The 7,720-nt window shown below is 40.2% G+C and overlaps 1 pseudogene; it reads left to right on the top strand.

Annotated features, from left to right (window-relative positions):
- The first annotated feature begins 1,041 nt into the window (after positions 1-1,041).
- Positions 1,042-7,720, top strand: part of LOC135676531 (auxin response factor 17-like) — an 8,624-nt pseudogene continuing 1,945 nt past the window's right edge.

Raw genomic sequence — 7,720 nt, forward strand, 5'->3', positions numbered from 1 at the left:
TTAATCAGTCAACCAATGTCAAATTCCAGAAGGTAGTTCATTAGTTTCCTCCTCAAACATATTGCAGAAGCAGGTAAAACTACAGCGGCAGATGATTGAATTAGCACTTGAAACAATCCCTACCATGACAATTCGACATTGCAGTTCCTCCATGGATATCGATGATAAAACTCAAAAGTCAGAGGACAAAAGCCATTTAGCGTTCCTAATTAGTGCAGACCTCTCTATGTAGACACACAAGATCTTGAGGCAATTCATGTCAGATGATGATAGACCAGAAGAGACTGACATTGATGGATGAGACCAGCTATCATGCAATTAGAATCAATGGTATACAGCATGAACACCACAAGTAGCATGAAACACTTGCCACCTCTGGCACAAGGAGAACAACTTTAAAAGGAACTCATCATCTTCCGCATCTGCCTTGACATGTCCTGTGATGCAACAAAAGCTAATGGACCCAAGTGTGCAAGGATAGTAGGTCTCGAGTCACACCTCAAAATGAACTGCATGAAGAAAGGGGTGATTGAGGTGCTTGCAGCAATAGCACACGAATCACTTCCACCATAGAGAAAAAGAGAAGTTAATTGTGTATTGGCTCCTCATTCTTGTATTGAAGGTATCCTATCCCCACACCGCTTAAACTTTTGTTTTGGGCTCTACAATTGTTGTATTAAATACCTTTTATCTTGCTATGTAATATTTTAGAGGATGTTGTTGAATTCGAGGACTCCATGTTGTATCTTCTAATAATTAAAAAAACCTGTAATATGAATGTCATAATTTTCATCATTATATATGCATAATATCCAAATCCACCCTCAAAATAAAATAGCCCAACAACAGGAAGACACCATATTATTATTCGCTTCCCTTCCTCCCTTTTTCTTTACTCTGCAATATATTTTATATGCTTAGACATTGCCATGACCTCATTCCCACTGGATCAGATCAAATCCAAGGGGGTCGAATGAGTGCGCTCTCTCTCTCTCTCTCTCTCTCTCTCTCTCGTTCTTAGGAAGTATATAATGTGTGGGTGGAAGAAAGGAAGCGAGGAGAAAGAATAGTGGCGGTTTCTACCCGTTGATCTCCACCGTAAAATATACTAACAGGGGAGGAAGCAACCTCGCCTCTCTCTCTCTCTCTCTCTTCGAAGGCCGATACGAGGAGGAGGAGTATACTATTCTTCTTCTCTCTTTCTCCAAAGGGCACTACCCAGCACCTCACCAAAGGCCCCATTTTTTTGAGCCGTCGAACGAAACGAGCGAGCGAGCTCTTGCCCTGAACTTGCTTCCTCCTGCGCGAGGCCGGTCTCCGGTAATGCTCCCGACTCCCGTAGATTCTGGGAACCAACAGTTGGTTCGTGGCGGTGGCCGTGGAAAGCTTGGGTCCATGGTGTTCCAGCTGGAAGCCTTGCGGCCGAGGAGCTTGGGCTAGGGCTTAGGAGCTCTGTGTTCGGGTTCTTGGGAGCTAAGCTGGATCTCGTTGTTTGAGGTCGAGGTACTTTGCGGAAAGACGGCGCCTTTTGTTGCTGGGTACGTCCTGAGGGGAGATCTGGAGGTTTTTGCGGTTTCCTATGGGGGTTTCTTCTGAAATGCGTGGCGCATGGGGAGAGTTGTGGTGATTTTAGTTAGTGTTTGATGTTTCCGGAAGTTTGTTCGTCGTTGATGCTTGGGATTGAGTGAGGTTTCGAGGGTTCTGGAGGAAAGACTTCGTCTTCATATGGGGTTTCAGCTTGGTTGGTTTTGTTGAGGTAGCCGGTGTACATATTTGGCTTCTTTTCAATCCTCTTTTCTCCTTTCGAAGTTTGTCGGCTTGTTGGCTCCTAGCTTGAGCATCAGGTGAAGGAACTACATGGTGATTGTCATGAAGGTTAGGGTATATGTTATGATTACAAATTAGACATAAGCTTGATGAACTGGAACCTCTCGAATCTGCAATTCCATCTCTGCCTTCAGATTGGATTCCTTGGTGTTTAAGTCTAAAATCATTTTGTTATGTTAAGATTGTCACTAGCAACCCGAGGGCTTGCACATTGATGCCTGGGGACAGATGATATCAGAAGCAGCTGTTTCATGCAGAGTAATGGGCTTTGGTTGAAGGTGTGCGTTTATTTTCTAGGGTCTGTCACCGAATGGAGTCTGTAAATTAAGCTTGTCCTGGTATGCTGAATTGTGCTGCTTGCTGGATTAAGCTTGCTTGCAACTGCCAAAGATGAGGCTTTCATCTTCAAATCTTACTAGTGAGGCACATGAAGGTAGATGTTTACCAGGTTCTTTTGTGTTTAACATAAAATACTGTGTTTTTATGTTGCTATATGATTTTTTTTTCAATTGTCTGCAATTATTTGCTGAACTAGTTGTTTGATTGGAAAATGAATTTAGTTTTGTCATCAAGCTTTTTTCCTTCTAGATCTCAGAAGTTTGTTAATTGTTCCCTACTTGCAAGAGTGCATGGTGCATTATAGTATTAGTCATTGGTCTTCCAGCTTTACTTCAGGCTTCATTTTTTCCTAATCCTGGAATCTCCACTTCTCTGATAGCTGCTGTTGGAGAAGATCTTTATGCCAATATGACTTTTGAATATTTATGTAAGCCATTGTTTCGAGTTTGGACTTGGTTTTATGGCTAGTAGGCTACTTCCTTTCAATCTCTCTCCATTCTGGAAGACCTTAGTTAGATATTCTTTTTGGTAAATGCCATTTTAAAGAGGAATTAAATGTCTATGTTATATAACTCCCAAGTGTGGCATGTTACAGGATTTGTTTCATTCTCTTTTAGTTGAGACTACTTACTGGTGACAAAAGCCATTAGATATTTTAATATCATTTACTCCACTATGATGTTGTTTGATTCTGCAGTGATGGGGTTCCGAATGATGTCACTTAATGCTTTTTACATGGGCTTGCATAGTCTGGATTTTGTGGTGAAGGATAGATTCTTTGTACATTATGGACATCCTTTTCTGGACAGTCCATCCTTAGATAGAAAGAAGGTTTTGTGCTGGTGAGTAGATATGCTGTAGAAGAGGCTTGGTGAATTATTAAGGTCACCTGTGGTCATCGAGTCACATGTCTGCCTATTTAGACTTTAGTTGGCATAATTAGATGCTCTTGTTTACATAACTAATGGCATGTTTGACAATAGATACAATCTCTCTCATATAATATTTCTTTTCTAAATTTGCAGCTCCGGCTTTCTTTTCTCCTTGTCACCTGCTTCTGTCTCAATCCTGATTTTTTTTGTTTATGTGCACTATGTGCAGAAGAAAAGCAGTGTCTGAACTCAGAATTATGGCATGCATGTGCTGGACCTCTGGTGTCATTACCTGCTGTTGGGAGTCGGGTGGTGTATTTCCCACAGGGCCATAGCGAGCAGGTCAGCTTCTTGTTCTACTCTGTATCAGTGTTAATGCACTTTGAGAATGCATGGAATTCCAACTATTGTGGCATTACCTTCTTGTGTTTATTTGAGTTGATGATTCTTAGGCCATGATGTCCTGAGAAATCTTTTATATATGCTTTCATTCATGTACATTAACAATTTCTGCTTTGTCCTCAGGTAGCTGCATCAACCAACAAGGAAATTGATTCTCAAATCCCCAACTACCCAAGCTTACCTCCTCAACTGATCTGCCAGCTGCACAATGTTACTATGCATGTAAGTTTTCTCTTCGATATGCACCTGCTCGATTTGCTGGTCAGCTATATAATGCATTAAGAAAAATGTACAATGCATAAAAACCATTTCTTCTACAGGCAGATGTAGAGACTGATGAAGTTTATGCTCAGATGACATTGCAACCATTGAGCTCGGTATTAGACTGTCATATTGTTTTGGCCTTATATTAATGACACTTGCAACATCTTTTCATTTGTGTATGTTTTTGTTCTAATATGCAGCAAGAGCAAAAAGATCCCTATCTTCTTACAGAATTGGGAACACCCAGCAAACAACCAACGAATTACTTCTGTAAGACATTGACTGCAAGTGACACTAGTACACATGGTGGATTTTCTGTTCCCCGTCGAGCAGCAGAAAAGGTTTTCCCTCCCTTGGTGGGTATTTTATGAATTATGTTGACTGGAATGACTGTTTATCTTAAAGTTCTAGAATTTCTGACAACGTTGACCTCTTGTGAATTTTATGAATTATGTTGACTGGAATGACTGTTTATCTGAAAGTTCTAGAATTTCAGACAACGTTCTCCTCTTGTGAATTTTGAAGGATTATTCACAGCAGCCTCCGGCAGAGGAGTTGATTGCAAGGGACCTTCATGGCAAGGAATGGAAGTTTCGTCACATTTTTCGTGGTGAGTATATGTTTTGCCCATCTGTCATATGGTCGTTAGTGTTTTATGCAACTAAACTCTACCTGAGGATTCCTTGTGTGGGCTTTTTTGTCACAACATTGTCATACAAATTTTGGTGATCAAGCACAAAGGAACAACTGGTGCTTCCCTAGCCTTGCACAATTTAAAGATAACTTTTTCATTTTTTATTTACATGACAGCCTGGCTCTGAGAATTTTTTTTATATATTTTATTGCTTCGATAGCTTTTCCATGAGGGAGGTTTATTTCTATTACTTTTCCCGTTGCAATTGAGCCATTTTATTCAGGACTGATACTCCAATCCACTGACACAAACTGGCTGCTGTTCGTGTAGTCAGTTTCAGATATAGGAACAAGGAGTGCACACAATTGTTTTGTAGTTTGCTCATACTATTCTCAACCGTGGAACCTACCTTAGGATTTTGGACAAATGACATGAGGGATGCATGATTTGTGCCTACTTCCTTCTGCTATATTATCCTGAATGAGGTCATTGATGTGATGGATGACTCCACAAATATTATTGAATGTGAATCTGAGACATCATTATTTGTTTGCCCACTTAGTGCCCAATATCTGGTAATACTTTAAAATATGCATGGAACACAAGTGTGGAAGACTTGATGTACTAGAATTATATCTGTTTTATTGCATGTGTATGATCCAAAAATAGAAGGTTCCAGGCTAATTTTGTGCATTGGTTGTGGCATTTTTCAAGTATCTGGACCAAGAAACCTTTGGAATTTTGTTATTGTTGCACTCCTTGTTCTTTATAACTCCAGCATGTTCCAATTGACAGTCATGACTGAGATGCTTATTTCATTGGTTGCTAGTTTCCGCAACATCAATTTTATTTGAGAAATGCATGTTTCATGATGCAGGTCAGCCAAAGAGGCATCTTCTTACTACAGGATGGAGTATATTTGTGAGTGCGAAGAGACTAGTTGCAGGAGATTCTGTTCTCTTTATCTGGTATTGTCATAAAACTTATGTCAGTTGCATTTATTTGGCACTTCTATTTCCTTGTTGCCAATAATTGAAAATTTCCTTTTAGGAATGAGAACAACCAATTGCTTTTGGGTATTCGACATGCCAATAGACCTCAAACTGTCATGCCATCATCTGTACTGTCTAGCGATAGCATGCACATTGGCCTACTTGCTGCGGCTGCTCATGCTGCTTCTACAAATAGCAGATTTACCGTATTCTACAACCCAAGGTAAATTTGGTGCGTTCTGAAATGTATGCTTTTATGTTCTCCACTTAATGTTTGCCAATAATATATGCTTTCAGAGCAAGCCCGTCTGAATTTGTAATTCCGCTAGCTAAGTATATTAAAGCAGTCTATCACACTCGTGTTTCTGTGGGTATGCGTTTCCGGATGCTTTTTGAAACTGAAGAGTCAAGTGTTCGAAGGTAACTGCTTCTTCATTCTCCTATTCTTATTTTTCTTTTTTTTCAGAATTAGATTACATGAAGTGTATTCTTGTTCTGTTTTACACTCTCTTTTGACATTCTATAAGATTCAAGTTGCAAAGTTTGTCACTTTATCTGCAGATACATGGGCACAATTACAGGGATCAGCGATCTTGACCCTGTTCGATGGTCAAACTCACACTGGCGTTCAGTGAAGGTAAGTGCAATGTGAATAACCACCATCTTTTTTGTATTCCAGTTGACTGCTTTATTGAAAGAAGTCAATAACTGTATTTTTAAGACTACACATTAATGTTTGACTACTGCCAAAATGAATTCAGAATATACAAACATTTTTTATGAGTCATAATCATATTAGTTTGATGTTACTGATGCAGGTCGGCTGGGATGAGTCAACAGCCGGAGAGAAGCAACCTAGGGTATCTTTATGGGAGATTGAGCCCCTGACAACCTTTCCTATGTATCCATCTCCTTTTCCTCTTCGTCTTAAGCGACCATGGCCCATTGGATTGCCTTTTTTCCAAGGTATGCTTTATTAATGCAACATGAGCAATCAGAACATTTGTACACAAACAGGCATTAAGTTTTAGGTAACCTGACAATCTTCAATGGGAATATGTTTGAAAATGTTTTAGTTGTACTGTCATTTTATCTTCCTATTATTTTCAATTTATGTAGGTGGAAAAGATGATGGCATTGATCTAAATTCATCTCTGATGTGGCTTAGAGATGGTGGAATCCCAGGAATTCAGTCGATGAATTCCAATAGTATTGCTGTTACACCCTGGATGCAGCCAAGCCTTGATGCATCAATGCTTGGTATGCAACCTGACATGTACAAGACCGTGGTAGCAGGAGCCCTTCAGGAAATGCGAACTATGAATCCCATAAAGCAGGTATCTACTGCAATGCTTCAATTCCAGCAACCCAATAACACAGCTAGCAGATCCAACCCCATATTACCAAGTCAAGTTCTGCAGCATGTGCAACCTCAATGTCAGCAGTCCCTTCCAATCATTCAAGGACACCAGGTGCAAAACCAGACTCAGTCTTCATTTATTCAACATCATTTACAGCAGGGCCACTCATTTTCTGAGCAACAAGAGCAACCGCAAGTTCCACAGTGGCAGCAGCAGCAGCAACAGCAACAGCAACAGCAGCATCTGCATCTTCAGACACCGCAATATCAACAAATTCAGCAGCAGAAAATTTTGTCCAGTTATCAACAAGTTCCTAATGTACCATCAACTCTATCTCAGCTTGCCTCTAGTTCTCAATCCCAATCTACCACATTGCACATGATTTCCCCATCTTTCCAGCTGAAGGACTTTCCAGATTCTAATGGCAACTCTGTTTCAGCATCTACTGCCTACCCCCTGAATAACATTTTGCATCAATTTTCTACAGAAGAAACATCACAACATCTTAGTTTACCAAGATATGTGCAACCAATTAATTCCGGTACCTGGTCGTCTAAGCGAGTTGCAGTTGAATCAATGCTTCCATCAGGAGCTCAAAATGTACTCTCACAGGTAGAATTATTAGGTGCAACACACCCTAATATTTCCCTACAGTCTGTTACATTGCCACCATTTCCTGGAAGAGAATGCTCAGTGAACCAAAGTGGTAACATGGATACCCAAAACCAACACTTGTTTAGTGTCAGTGAAAACTCCTCACTTCTAGTGCAAAATGGCATTCCAAGTCTCAGCGCTGTTGTCAGTGAGAATGATTCAATGAACATGACATATGCTGCATCCAGATTTCTGAGTTCCTCTGGAAACGACTTCACTATTAATCAAGCATTGAGTGGTTCTAATGGCATGGATGAATCAGGATCAGGATTTTTGCGGTATCCTGAGAATGTTGATCAAGTGAACCCACAGAGTGGAACATTTGTTAAGGTCAATCATGTATTCTTCTGTGTTTTTTCAGTTTATCCTGTGGTT

This window comes from Musa acuminata, chromosome BXJ1-6 (assembly GCF_036884655.1).
Source record: "Musa acuminata AAA Group cultivar baxijiao chromosome BXJ1-6, Cavendish_Baxijiao_AAA, whole genome shotgun sequence".
Lineage (NCBI taxonomy): Eukaryota > Viridiplantae > Streptophyta > Magnoliopsida > Zingiberales > Musaceae > Musa > Musa acuminata.